We start from the raw sequence: 19,384 nt of genomic DNA, 5'->3' as shown, positions 1-19,384 counted from the left end.
GCTAAGTCCCCATCACAGATAAGAACAGCCTGAGTAGGTATTCTGACTAGGCCAGAATCCTCCTCAGTTCCCATGGTTAACCCTACTACACCCTTTTGCTGGGAACCACCACTTACAGCTGGACTAGGGGGTACAGTTGCCTTAGGGGCAATGGTGGCTGGGGGCTTGTCCTTTTTGGTGCACTCACTAAACCAATGTGAGTTGGACTTACAATAGTTGCACCATGGTTTCTTTTGGCCATCTTTCTTTTTATCCTTTTTGGGACCACCCTCCCCCTGAGCCTTTTGGGGGCCTGGTGAAGACTTCTGGTCTTTTTGTTTCTGATCATTACCCTTCTGGTCTGCCTTTTTCTGATCACCACCCTGGTTCTGGTTTTTCTGCTTAACTCTAGTCCTGACCCATCTATCTGCCTTCTTTCCCAATTCTTGGGGAGAAGTCAGATCAGAATCAATCAGGTGTTGATGCAGTAGCTGGTTTTGACAGTTGTTAAGGATTTGTTCTCTCATGATCAAATTATACAATCCTGTATAGTCCTTAACCTTACTTCCCACTAGCCAGCCTTCCAGAGACTTAGTGGCACAATCTACAAAGTCAGTCCAGTCCTGAGTCTGTGTCTTCTGGGCATCCCTGAACAACAACCTGTATTGTTCAGTGGTTAGGCCAAACCCATCAATCAGAGCACGCTTCAGGACAGTGTAATTGTCTGCATCCACATCACTAACTGTGAGGAGCTTGTCTCTACCCTTCTCAGAGAAGGAGAGCCACAAGATAGCTGCCCACTGACTTTGGGGTACCTGCTGTACTTTGCAAGCTCTCTCCAAAGCAGTTATCCATTTGTGGATGTCATCCCCACACTTGTAGGGAGGGACAATCTTGCTCAGGTTTCTATTATCATAGTGCCTGTCTCTATCCTTAGGGATATTGCTGCCACCAGTGGGTTCTGACCCACTTAACTTTTGCTCTCTAGCCAGAGCAAGCTTCTCCTTGGCAAGGGCAAGTTCTTCCCTCTGAATCCTCAGATTAGCTTCCCTCATTCTGGCTTCATGCTCCTTTCTCTCAGGGGAAGTCATTCCCCTGTGAGAGGAAGCATTAGAGATGCTAGAGACATGGGAGTGGATGGATTCCCTTGAAGGGGATCTGTCCCTCCTGCTTCTCTGTGTAAGCCCACTTGGGGGTCTGTATGGGGGGACCCCCTGCAAACTCCCATGTAAGCTTAGGTTAGCCTGGCTAAGTCTTCCTACTTGGCCCTGGCTGTCTACCTCTTCATCTGAAGTCCCATCTGACTCATCTGTGGTGGGTAGACCCTCCTTTGTACCTAGGGTACTGGCCTGTGAGGCTCTAAGAACATCATACTCCTCTAGGAGTTGTACTAGCTGAAGGAGGGTAGGGTTTGCACCCTGTTTTAACTTTCTGGAGGTACACAATTGTCTCATCGCCTGAAAAGTTAGGGTATCATATCTAGAGGGGGTCTTCTTCAGACCTGCCCCTCCTGAGAGAGCATCTACTTGATCTCCTCCCAGAGACATGATCTAGTGAGGGTGTGGTGTGTGCACCTACCTACACTAGTTGTTTCTACTTAACCTCTCTGATAGTTGTAGTCAGGGTGTGTTACTCCCTTCAACCTACAACCACTAAGTCCAGTAGGACTTAAGTATTATAATCTATGTTATATGTACCTAGACAATATCTGTGTGATCTTTCAATTTAGTATCTCAAGATTACAATGGTATTACAACAGCAAGCTCAGATCCCAACCGCTGCTCACCAATGTGAGAAGTTGGCCTGATGTATGATGTCACTAGTTCTAGTGTACACCTTATATCAGTCCAAACAACCCTTATGGTGATTGGTTGTAAAGTCAACCTTATAGACCAGCTATCCTAGTGGTAGCATGGACAAGAGCAGTCTTAGGCTAAACTCTGAATGGCATGTGAAGCCAGCTGTGATACCATATATAATCCCTTGAATACCAAATGAAAGGACACCACAACAGATATATATATAAAATAAAGTGTATTTATTCTAGTCAAACCCTCAGCACTCTTTATGAGATTAGAGGTAAGTACAACACAGTCTTATTTAACCCCTTCGGTGCTCATGACGGAATGGTTCCGTCATGACCCACGGTTGAGCTGTGCTCATGACGGAACCATTCCGTCATGACCACGCCCGCGCAAGATTCCGCCAGCACAGCGGCGGAATCTGCGCAGCATCGAAGGGGTTAAGCATACATTATGTCACACAGGTAAGTAATACAGTTAGGCCCTAGGGGCCACGCAAACCACATATTAAGTAAGTGGTATAAGGACCACTGTCACGGAAATAGGATAGGCCTAGGCCTAGGGAATCGCTGGGGCTACATTACACTAGCAACAGTTAGGAAGTTGGAGGCCCACGGGATTCAGGTGCAGAGTGGAAACACTCACGCGTAATGCGTAAAAGTCGATAGAATTACTAGCAATTAGAAATTAACAGTTTAAGGACACTTCTGAAGCAGCTAGAGAGTCGAGACTCGGAAACTAGACCCTAGGATAGTCACTACCCTTGTGAGCACCGAAGTACCCAAGTTACCTAGCCCACGGACTGCGGGTGCATAGGTGTGAACTTGCGTCGGGTTTCGTCGTGGACTTCTATGGATGCCTGAAGGAAAGTTGCTGACAGGCAGTCAGTGAAGAGTGTCCGGTGGATCCCAAGACTGGGATCAAGAAGAGAGGATACCTGCAAGCAGAAGGGACAGAGTCAAGGTCACTAGCCAGTGACCACGTGGAACCAGGAAGGAACCAGGCGATGTCGTGAAGATTGCAGGTGAAGGTGAAGCTTGTCGCTGCAGCCACGAGGACCAGGGAACGTCGAGGATGACCAGGACCAGGAGGCGAGCTGTCCCACAAAGGCTCTTGCTGTCGGCAGCGTCGAAGTTGGACTAGGACTCACCAAGCCTTGGCAAGCGGAACCCACGAAGAACGGAGGACTTGCTTCTGGTGCAGACCAGGAAGGTCTGGGGTGCTTCTCTTTTGCAAGGAAGCGGGAGCCAGTCTGGAGGAGCCAAACCAGCAGTGAAGATTTCTGGATGCATCGTCACAAAGGCCACTAGGCAACGGGCAAGCAACCGGACAGGCGCGGCAAGCAGGAAAATGCAGAAGGGCCCCACGCAGGACTCGTGGAGTGTGGGGGGCTGATCTTCGGTGCAGATGGTGCTTGGGGTTGGGGCTTCTCAATCCCCGGTGCACAACTTCGAGGGTACCTCAGAAGCTGCGCTGGAAGATACTCGCCACTTTTCCCAGGTAGCCGGTCCCACGTCTCTCGTTGCCTCCACGGATCTCAGCTCGGCTGTGGATGTGGATCGGAGAAGTCTGGAAGTCAAGGTTCTGGTCGGGCTCTGCAGTCGGTCCCTCGTAGAACTTCAGCAAAGCAAAGGGTAGTCTCTTGATGGTGCCTGTTTGCACAGGGTAGCCACTCCTTGGCCACAAGGGAGATTCTTCAGTCTTCTTCTTTCGTCGAATGTCGAAGGTCCAGAGGTTCTGTTCAAGTTGCAGGTTCAGGATAATCTAATCTCCTGGGGCCCAGCTACCACTCTTATCCAAATCTGGGGGGCTGGGTTACCTGCTAGGTCACGCCTTATGGGTGGGACCTGGGAGGGGGGTGGTTACACCCCCTTCCCTTTGTCCAGTTTCGCGCCAGGACTAGGGCTGGAGAGCCCCAGCACCGGTTTGAACCGGACTATGCACGGGACACCTTGTGTGCCCCAGGCATGTCTCATTCTTTCATCCCTCCCTGCCCCAATACACTAAAGGCCTGTCTGGGGTGGTGCTCGCACCTCCCAAGGCAGGAAACCTATTGTCCAAGCCTCCCTTGCCGGGATCACTCCCAGCAGCAGGAGGTCAGACTCGTGTCTGTGGCAGCAGCATCCATTTTGTGATGCTGGGGCTCTGGTTAACTTTAACCGGGTAAGTAGGTTACAACATGTCTTCTCCCTCTAGAAGGGAGGGATAATATCCTCATCCCCAGAAATGGGATGGGGGTATTATTCCAAAGTGTTAGACACCTTACACGACATGTTTTGATAAAGCCAAACCATAGTTACCATAACCGTTTAAGATTATAAGGCACTTTAAGAGTATATGGTAGGCTATATCATAGAACAGCTATAAGGACATGGTTCCGAAAGCTGCAGACAGGCTCAGCTCATGCTAGAGCACCATCTCACATGTTACCAAGCACTCTGCCTCCAGGATTGTTAAGGCCTGCCATAGGAGTGGCTGATAGGTACACATGTGTATATATGTAAGTTAGGTATAGGAATACTGCACCTAAGCAAGGGGTGATTACAAAACCTTGCCCCAGCTGAGTGATCAGCCAGTTGTGTCATAATGGAAGGCCAGGCCAGGGGTGGCATAATACATGCTGCAGCCCCTGGTAGGCCTAGGGTACACCTATGCCCTGGGTACCTAAGGTACACTGTACAGGGGCCAATAAGGTGATCCTATCCAAATGGGTTATGCACCTAAAGTACATAGTATCAATGTAGAGAGAGAACAGCAGGGCTGTGGGTCTGATTAGCAGGCCCACAGCCACATCTAAGTCGAAAAACAGTAAAGCAAAAGCAAAAAGTGGGGGTGAACATAGAAAGCAGACCCTACTCTCCTACACACTCCCCCCCAAACTTTGGGACATTAAACTAACCTTGACCAGTTGAGTCTTCATGTTCTAAGTGGAAATATCTGGAGAGTCCATCTGCATTGGCATGGTCAGTCCCAGGTCTATGTTCCACTGTGAAGTCCATCCCCTGTAGGGAAATGGACCACCTAAGAAGTTTGGGATTTTCACCCTTCATCTGATTTAGCCACAAGAGGGGCTTATGGTCTGTCTGAATATTGAAGTGAGTGCCAAACAAGTATGGCCTCAGCTTCTTCAGGGCCCAAACCACAGCAAAGGCCTCCCTCTCAATAGCTGACCAACGTTTCTCTCTAGGGGTCAGCCTTCTACTTATAAAAGCAATGGGCTGGTCTTGACCATCTACATTCAGTTGTGAAAGAACAGCTCCTACACCTAACTCAGAAGCATCTGTCTGGACAATGAACTCTTTGGAGTAGTCTGGACTTTTCAGAATAGGTGCACGGCACATGGCCTGCTTCAGGTCATCGAATGCTTTTTGACAGCTTACTGTCCACTGAACTTTCTTTGGCATTTTCTTGGAGGTCAAGTCGTTAAGTGGTGTCACAATGGACCCATAGTTCTTAACAAACTTTCTGTAGTACCCAGTCAGGCCCAAGAAATCTCTGACCTGAGTCTGGGTAGTTGGAGGAGTCCAGTTCTATATGGTCTGGATCTTGCTCTCCAGGGGTTGAACCTGACCCCCACCAACTAGGTGGCCCAGGTATACAAACTTGCTCTGCCCTATCTGGCACTTTGTGGCCTTGATAGTGAGGCCTGCCTTTTGCAGGGCCTGTAAAACATTCCTCAGGTGGACCAGGTGATCCTCCCAGGTGGAGATAAAGACAGCAATATCATCAAGATAAGCTGCACAATAATCATCCAACCCAGTAAGGACTTGATTCACCAACCTTTGGAAAGTGGCAGGTGCATTCTTCAAACCAAAGGGCATTACCACAAATTGATAATGTCCTCCTGGGGTCGAGAAAGCAGTTTTGGCCTTTGCATTCTCAGCTAGTCTGATTTGCCAGTAGCCTGCTGTCAGGTCAAATGTGCTCAAAAACTTAGCAGCTGCCAGTCTGTCAATGAGCTCATCTGCCCTAGGGATTGGGTGGGCATCTGTCCTAGTGACAGCATTGAGACCTCTGTAATCCACGCAAAACCTCATCTCTCTCTTACCATCTTGGGTGTGAGGTTTTGGCACAAGAACTACAGGACTAGCCCAAGGGCTCTCCGAAGGTTCAATGATTCCCAGCTCCAACATCTTTTGTACCTCAACTTTTATGCAGTCCCTGACATGGTCAGGTTGCCTGTAGATTTTACTCTTCACAGGCAGACTGTCACCAGTGTCAACCTCATGGGTGCACCAGTTTGTCTGACTTGGGGTCAGAGAGAACATATGTCTGTAGGATTGCAGAACCTGTCTGCAGTCCTGTTGCTGATGGACAGTGAGGCTGTCAGAAAAGACCACACCATCAACTGAGCCATCATCAGGGTTCTGAGTCAACAGGTCTGGGAGAGGGTCACTCTCTTCCTCCTGCCCCTCATCTGTAGCCATGAGTAAGCCCATGTCTGCCCTGTCAACATATGCCTTCAATCTGTTGACATGAAGCACCCTGTGGGGGCTTCTGGGAGTCCCAAGGTCCACCAAGTAGGTGACTTCTCCCTTTTTCTCAACAATAGTGTGGGGTCCAGACCATTTGTCTTGGAGTGCTGCTGGGGCCACTGGCTCCAACACCCACACTTTCTGCCCTGGCTGGTAAACAGTCAGCACAGCCTTTTGGTCATGCCAAGCTTTTTGGAGTTCTTGGCTTGCCTCAAGGTTTTTAGAAGCCTTCTTCATATACTCTGCTATCCTGGAGCGGAGACCAAGTACATAATCCACTATGTCAAGTTTGGGTTGTCTGAGAGGTCTCTCCCATCCTTCCCTTACTAAACATAGGGTCCTCTTACAGGATGCCCAAACAAAAGCTCAAAAGGGCTGTAGCCAACCCCCTTTTGTGGGACCTCTCTGTAAGCAAACAGAAGGCAGGGTAAAAGGATGTCCCATCTTCGCCTAAGCTTGTCTGGTAAACCTTTTATCATTCCCTTTAGGGTCTTGATGAATCTCTCAACAAGCCCATTGCACTGTGGGTGATAGGGTGTGGTGAACTTGTAGTTCACACCACACTCCTTCCACATTGCAGTCAAGTATCCTGACATGAAGTTGGCACCTCTGTCAGAAATGACCTCCTTTGGAAAGCCCACTCTGGAGAATACTCCAAGCAGGGCCCTTGCCACAACAGGAGCTGTTGTGGTCCTCAGGAGAATAGCTTCTGGATACCTGGTGGCATGGTCCACTATCACCAGTATACATCTGTGCCCAGAGGCTGTTTGTGGGTCCATTGGTCCTACAATATCTATGCCCACTCTTTCAAAGGGAACCCCCACCACAGGTAGTGGTATGAGGGGGGCCTTTGTGGTGCCACCTGATTTGCCACTGGCTTGGCAGGTGACACAGGAGCGACAAAACTCCTTAGTATCTTCTGACATACGGGGCCAGTGAAAGTGAGGGACAAGCCTGTCCCAAGTCTTGTTCTGGCCTAAATGTCCTGCAAGGGGAATATCATGGGCCAAGGTAAGAAGGAAGCCTCTGAACTTCAGGGGTATGACCAACCTCCTGGATGCACCAGGCTTGGGGTCTCTAGCCTCTGAGTACAGTAGCCCTTCATCCCAATACACTCTATGGGTACCTTGAGCATTCCCTGCAGCCTCAGCAGCAGCCAGCTGTCTGAGGGGTTCAAGAGAGGGGCAGTCTAATTGAGCCTGCCTCAGATCTGCCCTTGAAGGTCCCCCTGTCCCAAGAAATTCAACCTGATCAGGTTCAAGTTCTTCTAGGACAGTTCCTTCAGGGCTCTCAGAATCATCCTCCTGGGAGGGCTGATCCACCACCTGAGGCAGGGGGGAAGGCACAGCCTTAACCCTACTGCTCTTTCTCTTGGGTTGTGACTGGTCCATAGTTTCAGGATCCAGCACTTGTTCAGTGGTGCACTTTTTGGCCTGTGACCTGGTCACAGCAAGGACATGTGCATCTATCCCCAGCATTTCTGCATGGGTCCTATACTCCACTTCAGACCAAACTGAAGTTTCAAGATCATTGCCCAGTAAACACTCTACAGGAAGGTTTGAACTAACAACAACTTTCTTGAGGCCAGTTACCCCTCCCCAGGAGAAGTTAACAATAGCCACACTATGGGAGGTAGTGGCATTGCTAGCGTTGGTCACTAGGTAGTTCTCACCTAGTATGATCTGTCCAGGGTCCACAAAGGCAGGTGTCACCATTGTGACACTAGCCCCGGTGTCCCTGTAGGCCTGAGCCATTCTTTGGTTGATAAAAGGAGTCTGTCTGTACTTGCCCAGGTTACTGGGGCCTACAGTAGAGGACAAAGCTAAGTCCCCATCACAGATAAGAACAGCCTGAGTAGGTATTCTGACTAGGCCAGAATCCTCCTCAGTTCCCAGGGTTAACCCTACTACACCCTTTTGCTGGGAACCACCACTTACAGCTGGACTAGGGGGTACAGTTGCCTTAGGGGCAATGGTGGCTGGGGGCTTGTCCTTTTTGGTGCACTCACTAAACCAATGTGAGTTGGACTTACAATAGTTGCACCATGGTTTCTTTTGGCCATCTTTCTTTTTATCCTTTTTGGGACCACCCTCCCCCTGAGCCTTTTGGGGGCCTGGTGAAGACTTCTGGTCTTTTTGTTTCTGATCATTACCCTTCTGGTCTGCCTTTTTCTGATCACCACCCTGGTTCTGGTTTTTCTGCTTAACTCTAGTCCTGACCCATCTATCTGCCTTCTTTCCCAATTCTTGGGGAGAAGTCAGATCAGAATCAATCAGGTGTTGATGCAGTAGCTGGTTTTGACAGTTGTTAAGGATTTGTTCTCTCATGATCAAATTATACAATCCTGTATAGTCCTTAACCTTACTTCCCACTAGCCAGCCTTCCAGAGACTTAGTGGCACAATCTACAAAGTCAGTCCAGTCCTGAGTCTGTGTCTTCTGGGCATCCCTGAACAACAACCTGTATTGTTCAGTGGTTAGGCCAAACCCATCAATCAGAGCACGCTTCAGGACAGTGTAATTGTCTGCATCCACATCACTAACTGTGAGGAGCTTGTCTCTACCCTTCTCAGAGAAGGAGAGCCACAAGATAGCTGCCCACTGACTTTGGGGTACCTGCTGTACTTTGCAAGCTCTCTCCAAAGCAGTTATCCATTTGTGGATGTCATCCCCACACTTGTAGGGAGGGACAATCTTGCTCAGGTTTCTATTATCATAGTGCCTGTCTCTATCCTTAGGGATATTGCTGCCACCAGTGGGTTCTGACCCACTTAACTTTTGCTCTCTAGCCAGAGCAAGCTTCTCCTTGGCAAGGGCAAGTTCTTCCCTCTGAATCCTCAGATTAGCTTCCCTCATTCTGGCTTCATGCTCCTTTCTCTCAGGGGAAGTCATTCCCCTGTGAGAGGAAGCATTAGAGATGCTAGAGACATGGGAGTGGATGGATTCCCTTGAAGGGGATCTGTCCCTCCTGCTTCTCTGTGTAAGCCCACTTGGGGGTCTGTATGGGGGGACCCCCTGCAAACTCCCATGTAAGCTTAGGTTAGCCTGGCTAAGTCTTCCTACTTGGCCCTGGCTGTCTACCTCTTCATCTGAAGTCCCATCTGACTCATCTGTGGTGGGTAGACCCTCCTTTGTACCTAGGGTACTGGCCTGTGAGGCTCTAAGAACATCATACTCCTCTAGGAGTTGTACTAGCTGAAGGAGGGTAGGGTTTGCACCCTGTTTTAACTTTCTGGAGGTACACAATTGTCTCATCGCCTGAAAAGTTAGGGTATCATATCTAGAGGGGGTCTTCTTCAGACCTGCCCCTCCTGAGAGAGCATCTACTTGATCTCCTCCCAGAGACATGATCTAGTGAGGGTGTGGTGTGTGCACCTACCTACACTAGTTGTTTCTACTTAACCTCTCTGATAGTTGTAGTCAGGGTGTGTTACTCCCTTCAACCTACAACCACTAAGTCCAGTAGGACTTAAGTATTATAATCTATGTTATATGTACCTAGACAATATCTGTGTGATCTTTCAATTTAGTATCTCAAGATTACAATGGTATTACAACAGCAAGCTCAGATCCCAACCGCTGCTCACCAATGTGAGAAGTTGGCCTGATGTATGATGTCACTAGTTCTAGTGTACACCTTATATCAGTCCAAACAACCCTTATGGTGATTGGTTGTAAAGTCAACCTTATAGACCAGCTATCCTAGTGGTAGCATGGACAAGAGCAGTCTTAGGCTAAACTCTGAATGGCATGTGAAGCCAGCTGTGATACCATATATAATCCCTTGAATACCAAATGAAAGGACACCACAACAGATATATATATAAAATAAAGTGTATTTATTCTAGTCAAACCCTCAGCACTCTTTATGAGATTAGAGGTAAGTACAACACAGTCTTATTTAACCCCTTCGGTGCTCATGACGGAATGGTTCCGTCATGACCCACGGTTGAGCTGTGCTCATGACGGAACCATTCCGTCATGACCACGCCCGCGCAAGATTCCGCCAGCACAGCGGCGGAATCTGCGCAGCATCGAAGGGGTTAAGCATACATTATGTCACACAGGTAAGTAATACAGTTAGGCCCTAGGGGCCACGCAAACCACATATTAAGTAAGTGGTATAAGGACCACTGTCACGGAAATAGGATAGGCCTAGGCCTAGGGAATCGCTGGGGCTACATTACACTAGCAACAGTTAGGAAGTTGGAGGCCCACGGGATTCAGGTGCAGAGTGGAAACACTCACGCGTAATGCGTAAAAGTCGATAGAATTACTAGCAATTAGAAATTAACAGTTTAAGGACACTTCTGAAGCAGCTAGAGAGTCGAGACTCGGAAACTAGACCCTAGGATAGTCACTACCCTTGTGAGCACCGAAGTACCCAAGTTACCTAGCCCACGGACTGCGGGTGCATAGGTGTGAACTTGCGTCGGGTTTCGTCGTGGACTTCTATGGATGCCTGAAGGAAAGTTGCTGACAGGCAGTCAGTGAAGAGTGTCTGGTGGATCCCAAGACTGGGATCAAGAAGAGAGGATACCTGCAAGCAGAAGGGACAGAGTCAAGGTCACTAGCCAGTGACCACGTGGAACCAGGAAGGAACCAGGCGATGTCGTGAAGATTGCAGGTGAAGGTGAAGCTTGTCGCTGCAGCCACGAGGACCAGGGAACGTCGAGGATGACCAGGACCAGGAGGCGAGCTGTCCCACAAAGGCTCTTGCTGTCGGCAGCGTCGAAGTTGGACTAGGACTCACCAAGCCTTGGCAAGCGGAACCCACGAAGAACGGAGGACTTGCTTCTGGTGCAGACCAGGAAGGTCTGGGGTGCTTCTCTTTTGCAAGGAAGCGGGAGCCAGTCTGGAGGAGCCAAACCAGCAGTGAAGATTTCTGGATGCATCGTCACAAAGGCCACTAGGCAACGGGCAAGCAACCGGACAGGCGCGGCAAGCAGGAAAATGCAGAAGGGCCCCACGCAGGACTCGTGGAGTGTGGGGGGCTGATCTTCGGTGCAGATGGTGCTTGGGGTTGGGGCTTCTCAATCCCCGGTGCACAACTTCGAGGGTACCTCAGAAGCTGCGCTGGAAGATACTCGCCACTTTTCCCAGGTAGCCGGTCCCACGTCTCTCGTTGCCTCCACGGATCTCAGCTCGGCTGTGGATGTGGATCGGAGAAGTCTGGAAGTCAAGGTTCTGGTCGGGCTCTGCAGTCGGTCCCTCGTAGAACTTCAGCAAAGCAAAGGGTAGTCTCTTGATGGTGCCTGTTTGCACAGGGTAGCCACTCCTTGGCCACAAGGGAGATTCTTCAGTCTTCTTCTTTCGTCGAATGTCGAAGGTCCAGAGTTTCTGTTCAAGTTGCAGGTTCAGGATAATCTAATCTCCTGGGGCCCAGCTACCACTCTTATCCAAATCTGGGGGGCTGGGTTATCTGCTAGGTCACGCCTTATGGGTGGGACCTGGGAGGGGGGTGGTTACACCCCCTTCCCTTTGTCCAGTTTCGCGCCAGGACTAGGGCTGGAGAGCCCCAGCACCGGTTTGAACCGGACTATGCACGGGACACCTTGTGTGCCCCAGGCATGTCTCATTCTTTCATCCCTCCCTGCCCCAATACACTAAAGGCCTGTCTGGGGTGGTGCTCGCACCTCCCAAGGCAGGAAACCTATTGTCCAAGCCTCCCTTGCCGGGATCACTCCCAGCAGCAGGAGGTCAGACTCGTGTCTGTGGCAGCAGCATCCATTTTGTGATGCTGGGGCTCTGGTTAACTTTAACCGGGTAAGTAGGTTACAACATGTCTTCTCCCTCTAGAAGGGAGGGATAATATCCTCATCCCCAGAAATGGGATGGGGGTATTATTCCAAAGTGTTAGACACCTTACACGACATGTTTTGATAAAGCCAAACCATAGTTACCATAACCGTTTAAGATTATAAGGCACTTTAAGAGTATATGGTAGGCTATATCATAGAACAGCTATAAGGACATGGTTCCGAAAGCTGCAGACAGGCTCAGCTCATGCTAGAGCACCATCTCACATGTTACCAAGCACTCTGCCTCCAGGATTGTTAAGGCCTGCCATAGGAGTGGCTGATAGGTACACATGTGTATATATGTAAGTTAGGTATAGGAATACTGCACCTAAGCAAGGGGTGATTACACGACCTTGCCCCAGCTGAGTGATCAGCCAGTTGTGTCATAATGGAAGGCCAGGCCAGGGGTGGCATAATACATGCTGCAGCCCCTGGTAGGCCTAGGGTACACCTATGCCCTGGGTACCTAAGGTACACTGTACAGGGGCCAATAAGGTGATCCTATCCAAATGGGTTATGCACCTAAAGTACATAGTATCAATGTAGAGAGAGAACAGCGGGGCTGTGGGTCTGATTAGCAGGCCCACAGCCACATCTAAGTCGAAAACCAGTAAAGCAAAAGCAAAAAGTGGGGGTGAACATAGAAAGCAGACCCTACTCTCCTACACACTCCTCCCCAAACTTAGGGACATTAAACTAACCTTGACCAGTTGAGTCTTCATGTTCTAAGTGGAAATATCTGGAGAGTCCATCTGCATTGGCATGGTCAGTCCCAGGTCTATGTTCCACTGTGAAGTCCATCCCCTGTAGGGAAATGGACCACCTAAGAAGTTTGGGATTTTCACCCTTCATCTGATTTAGCCACAAGAGGGGCTTATGGTCTGTCTGAATATTGAAGTGAGTGCCAAACAAGTATGGCCTCAGCTTCTTCAGGGCCCAAACCACAGCAAAGGCCTCCCTCTCAATAGCTGACCAACGTTTCTCTCTAGGGGTCAGCCTTCTACTTATAAAAGCAATGGGCTGGTCTTGACCATCTACATTCAGTTGTGAAAGAACAGCTCCTACACCTAACTCAGAAGCATCTGTCTGGACAATGAACTCTTTGGAGTAGTCTGGACTTTTCAGAATAGGTGCACGGCACATGGCCTGCTTCAGGTCATCGAATGCTTTTTGACAGCTTACTGTCCACTGAACTTTCTTTGGCATTTTCTTGGAGGTCAAGTCGTTAAGTGGTGTCACAATGGACCCATAGTTCTTAACAAACTTTCTGTAGTACCCAGTCAGGCCCAAGAAATCTCTGACCTGAGTCTGGGTAGTTGGAGGAGTCCAGTTCTATATGGTCTGGATCTTGCTCTCCAGGGGTTGAACCTGACCCCCACCAACTAGGTGGCCCAGGTATACAAACTTGCTCTGCCCTATCTGGCACTTTGTGGCCTTGATAGTGAGGCCTGCCTTTTGCAGGGCCTGTAAAACATTCCTCAGGTGGACCAGGTGATCCTCCCAGGTGGAGCTAAAGACAGCAATATCATCAAGATAAGCTGCACAATAATCATCCAACCCAGTAAGGACTTGATTCACCAACCTTTGGAAAGTGGCAGGTGCATTCTTCAAACCAAAGGGCATTACCACAAATTGATAATGTCCTCCTGGGGTCGAGAAAGCAGTTTTGGCCTTTGCATTCTCAGCTAGTCTGATTTGCCAGTAGCCTGCTGTCAGGTCAAATGTGCTCAAAAACTTAGCAGCTGCCAGTCTGTCAATGAGCTCATCTGCCCTAGGGATTGGGTGGGCATCTGTCCTAGTGACAGCATTGAGACCTCTGTAATCCACGCAAAACCTCATCTCTCTCTTACCATCTTGGGTGTGAGGTTTTGGCACAAGAACTACAGGACTAGCCCAAGGGCTCTCCGAAGGTTCAATGATTCCCAGCTCCAACATCTTTTGTACCTCAACTTTTATGCAGTCCCTGACATGGTCAGGTTGCCTGTAGATTTTACTCTTCACAGGCAGACTGTCACCAGTGTCAACCTCATGGGTGCACCAGTTTGTCTGACTTGGGGTCAGAGAGAACATATGTCTGTAGGATTGCAGAACCTGTCTGCAGTCCTGTTGCTGATGGACAGTGAGGCTGTCAGAAAAGACCACACCATCAACTGAGCCATCATCAGGATTCTGAGTCAACAGGTCTGGGAGAGGGTCACTCTCTTCCTCCTGCCCCTCATCTGTAGCCATGAGTAAGCCCATGTCTGCCCTGTCAACATATGCCTTCAATCTGTTGACATGAAGCACCCTGTGGGGGCTTCTGGGAGTCCCAAGGTCCACCAAGTAGGTGACTTCTCCCTTTTTCTCAACAATAGTGTGGGGTCCAGACCATTTGTCTTGGAGTGCTGCTGGGGCCACTGGCTCCAACACCCACACTTTCTGCCCTGGCTGGTAAACAGTCAGCACAGCCTTTTGGTCATGCCAAGCTTTTTGGAGTTCTTGGCTTGCCTCAAGGTTTTTAGAAGCCTTCTTCATATACTCTGCTATCCTGGAGCGGAGACCAAGTACATAATCCACTATGCCAAGTTTGGGTTGTCTGAGAGGTCTCTCGAATCCTTCCCTTACTAAACATAGGGGTCCTCTTACAGGATGCCCAAACAAAAGCTCAAAAGGGCTGTAGCCAACCCCCTTTTGTGGGACCTCTCTGTAAGCAAACAGAAGGCAGGGTAAAAGGATGTCCCATCTTCGCCTAAGCTTGTCTGGTAAACCTTTTATCATTCCCTTTAGGGTCTTGTTGAATCTCTCAACAAGCCCATTGCACTGTGGGTGATAGGGTGTGGTGAACTTGTAGTTCACACCACACTCCTTCCACATTGCAGTCAAGTATCCTGACATGAAGTTGGCACCTCTGTCAGAAATGACCTCCTTTGGAAAGCCCACTCTGGAGAATACTCCAAGCAGGGCCCTTGCCACAACAGGAGCTGTTGTGGTCCTCAGGGGAATAGCTTCTGGATACCTGGTGGCATGGTCCACTATCACCAGTATACATCTGTGCCCAGAGGCTGTTTGTGGGTCCATTGGTCCTACAATATCTATGCCCACTCTTTCAAAGGGAACCCCCACCACAGGTAGTGGTATGAGGGGGGCCTTTGTGGTGCCACCTGATTTGCCACTGGCTTGGCAGGTGACACAGGAGCGACAAAACTCCTTAGTATCTTCTGACATATGGGGCCAGTGAAAGTGAGGGACAAGCCTGTCCCAAGTCTTGTTCTGGCCTAAATGTCCTGCAAGGGGAATATCATGGGCCAAGGTAAGAAGGAAGCCTCTGAACTTCAGGGGTATGACCAACCTCCTGGATGCACCAGGCTTGGGGTCTCTAGCCTCTGAGTACAGTAGCCCTTCATCCCAATACACTCTATGGGTACCTTGAGCATTCCCTGCAGCCTCAGCAGCAGCCAGCTGTCTGAGGGGTTCAAGAGAGGGGCAGTCTAATTGAGCCTGCCTCAGATCTGCCCTTGAAGGTCCCCCTGTCCCAAGAAATTCAACCTGATCAGGTTCAAGTTCTTCTAGGACAGTTCCTTCAGGGCTCTCAGAATCATCCTCCTGGGAGGGCTGATCCACCACCTGAGGCAGGGGGGAAGGCACAGCCTTAACCCTACTGCTCTTTCTCTTGGGTTGTGACTGGTCCATAGTTTCAGGATCCAGCACTTGTTCAGTGGTGCACTTTTTGGCCTGTGACCTGGTCACAGCAAGGACATGTGCATCTATCCCCAGCATTTCTGCATGGGTCCTATACTCCACTTCAGACCAAACTGAAGTTTCAAGATCATTGCCCAGTAAACACTCTACAGGAAGGTTTGAACTAACAACAACTTTCTTGAGGCCAGTTACCCCTCCCCAGGAGAAGTTAACAATAGCCACACTATGGGAGGTAGTGGCATTGCTAGCGTTGGTCACTAGGTAGTTCTCACCTAGTATGATCTGTCCAGGGTCCACAAAGGCAGGTGTCACCATTGTGACACTAGCCCCGGTGTCCCTGTAGGCCTGAGCCATTCTTTGGTTGATAAAAGGAGTCTGTCTGTACTTGCCCAGGTTACTGGGGCCTACAGTAGAGGACAAAGCTAAGTCCCCATCACAGATAAGAACAGCCTGAGTAGGTATTCTGACTAGGCCAGAATCCTCCTCAGTTCCCAGGGTTAACCCTACTACACCCTTTTGCTGGGAACCACCACTTACAGCTGGACTAGGGGATACAGTTGCCTTAGGGGCAATGGTGGCTGGGGGCTTGTCCTTTTTGGTGCACTCACTAAACCAATGTGAGTTGGACTTACAATAGTTGCACCATGGTTTCTTTTGGCCATCTTTCTTTTTATCCTTTTTGGGACCACCCTCCCCCTGAGCCTTTTGGGGGCCTGGTGAAGACTTCTGGTCTTTTTGTTTCTGATCATTACCCTTCTGGTCTGCCTTTTTCTGATCACCACCCTGGTTCTGGTTTTTCTGCTTAACTCTAGTCCTGACCCATCTATCTGCCTTCTTTCCCAATTCTTGGGGAGAAGTCAGATCAGAATCAATCAGGTGTTGATGCAGTAGCTGGTTTTGACAGTTGTTAAGGATTTGTTCTCTCATGATCAAATTATACAATCCTGTATAGTCCTTAACCTTACTTCCCACTAGCCAGCCTTCCAGAGACTTAGTGGCACAATCTACAAAGTCAGTCCAGTCCTGAGTCTGTGTCTTCTGGGCATCCCTGAACAACAACCTGTATTGTTCAGTGGTTAGGCCAAACCCATCAATCAGAGCACGCTTCAGGACAGTGTAATTGTCTGCATCCACATCACTAACTGTGAGGAGCTTGTCTCTACCCTTCTCAGAGAAGGAGAGCCACAAGATAGCTGCCCACTGACTTTGGGGTACCTGCTGTACTTTGCAAGCTCTCTCCAAAGCAGTTATCCATTTGTGGATGTCATCCCCACACTTGTAGGGAGGGACAATCTTGCTCAGGTTTCTATTATCATAGTGCCTGTCTCTATCCTTAGGGATATTGCTGCCACCAGTGGGTTCTGACCCACTTAACTTTTGCTCTCTAGCCAGAGCAAGCTTCTCCTTGGCAAGGGCAAGTTCTTCCCTCTGAATCCTCAGATTAGCTTCCCTCATTCTGGCTTCATGCTCCTTTCTCTCAGGGGAAGTCATTCCCCTGTGAGAGGAAGCATTAGAGATGCTAGAGACATGGGAGTGGATGGATTCCCTTGAAGGGGATCTGTCCCTCCTGCTTCTCTGTGTAAGCCCACTTGGGGGTCTGTATGGGGGGACCCCCTGCAAACTCCCATGTAAGCTTAGGTTAGCCTGGCTAAGTCTTCCTACTTGGCCCTGGCTGTCTACCTCTTCATCTGAAGTCCCATCTGACTCATCTGTGGTGGGTAGACCCTCCTTTGTACCTAGGGTACTGGCCTGTGAGGCTCTAAGAACATCATACTCCTCTAGGAGTTGTACTAGCTGAAGGAGGGTAGGGTTTGCACCCTGTTTTAACTTTCTGGAGGTACACAATTGTCTCATCGCCTGAAAAGTTAGGGTATCATATCTAGAGGGGGTCTTCTTCAGACCTGCCCCTCCTGAGAGAGCATCTACTTGATCTCCTCCCAGAGACATGATCTAGTGAGGGTGTGGTGTGTGCACCTACCTACACTAGTTGTTTCTACTAAACCTCTCTGATAGTTGTAGTCAGGGTGTGTTACTCCCTTCAACCTACAACCACTAAGTCCAGTAGGACTTAAGTATTATAATCTATGTTATATGTACCTAGACAATATCTGTGTGATCTTTCAATTTAGTATCTCAAGATTACAATGGTATTACAACAGCAAGCTCAGATCCCAACCGCTGCTCACCAATGTGAGAAGTTGGCCTGATGTATGATGTCACTAGTTCTAGTGTACACCTTATATCAGTCCAAACAACCCTTATGGTGATTGGTTGTAAAGTCAACCTTATAGACCAGCTATCCTAGTGGTAGCATGGACAAGAGCAGTCTTAGGCTAAACTCTGAATGGCATGTGAAGCCAGCTGTGATACCATATATAATCCCTTGAATACCAAATGAAAGGACACCACAACAGATATATATATAAAATAAAGTGTATTTATTCTAGTCAAACCCTCAGCACTCTTTATGAGATTAGAGGTAAGTACAACACAGTCTTATTTAAGCATACATTATGTCACACAGGTAAGTAATACAGTTAGGCCCTAGGGGCCACGCAAACCACATATTAAGTAAGTGGTATAAGGACCACTGTCACGGAAATAGGATAGGCCTAGGCCTAGGGAATCGCTGGGGCTACACTACATTAGCAACAGTTAGGAAGTGGGAGGCCCACGGGATTCAGGTGCAGAGTGGAAACACTCATGTGTAATGCGTAAAAGTCGATAGAATTACTAGCAGTTAGAAATTAACAGTTTAAGGACACTTCTGAAGCAGCTAGAGAGTCGAGACTCGGAAACTAGACCCTAGGATAGTCACTACCCTTGTGAGCACCGAAGTACCCAAGTTACCTAGCCCACGGACTGCGGGTGCATAGGTGTGAACTTGCGTCGGGTTTCGTCGTGGACTTCTATGGATGCCTGAAGGAAAGTTGCTGACAGGCAGTCAGTGAAGAGTGTCCGGTGGATCCCAAGACTGGGATCAAGAAGAGAGGATACCTGCAAGCAGAAGGGACAGAGTCAAGGTCACTAGCCAGTGACCACGTGGAACCAGGAAGGAACCAGGCGATGTCGTGAAGATTTGAGGTGAAGGTGAAGCTTGTCGCTGCAGCCACGAGGACCAGGGAACGTCGAGGACGACCAGGACCAGGAGGCGAGCTGTCCCACGAAGGCTCTTGCTGTCGGCGGCGTCGAAGTTGGACTAGGACTCACCAAGCCTTGGCAAGCGGAACCCACGAAGAACGGAGGACTTGCTTCTGGTGCAGACCAGGAAGGTCTGGGGTGCTTCTCTTTTGCAAGGAAGCGGGAGCCAGTCTGGAGGAGCCAAACCAGCAGTGAAGATTTCTGGATGCGTCGTCACAAAGGCCACTAGCCAACGGGCAAGCAACCGGACAGGCACGGCAAGCAGGAAAATGCAGAAGGGCCCCACGCAGGACTCGTGGAGTGTGGGGGGCTGATCTTCGGTGCAGATGGTGCTTGGGGTTGGGGCTTCTCAATCCCCGGTGCACAACTTCGAGGGTACCTCAGAAGCTGCGCTGGAAGATACTCGCCACTTTTCCCAGGTAGCCGGTCCCACGTCTCTCGTCGCCTCCACGGATCTCAGCTCGGCTGTGGATGTGGATCGGAGAAGTCTGGAAGTCAAGGCTCTTGTC

The sequence above is a fragment of the Triturus cristatus genome, chromosome 4_2, assembly GCF_964204655.1.
Source record: "Triturus cristatus chromosome 4_2, aTriCri1.1, whole genome shotgun sequence".
In the NCBI taxonomy this organism is placed as follows: domain Eukaryota; kingdom Metazoa; phylum Chordata; class Amphibia; order Caudata; family Salamandridae; genus Triturus; species Triturus cristatus.
This window is presented reverse-complemented; position numbering follows the sequence as displayed.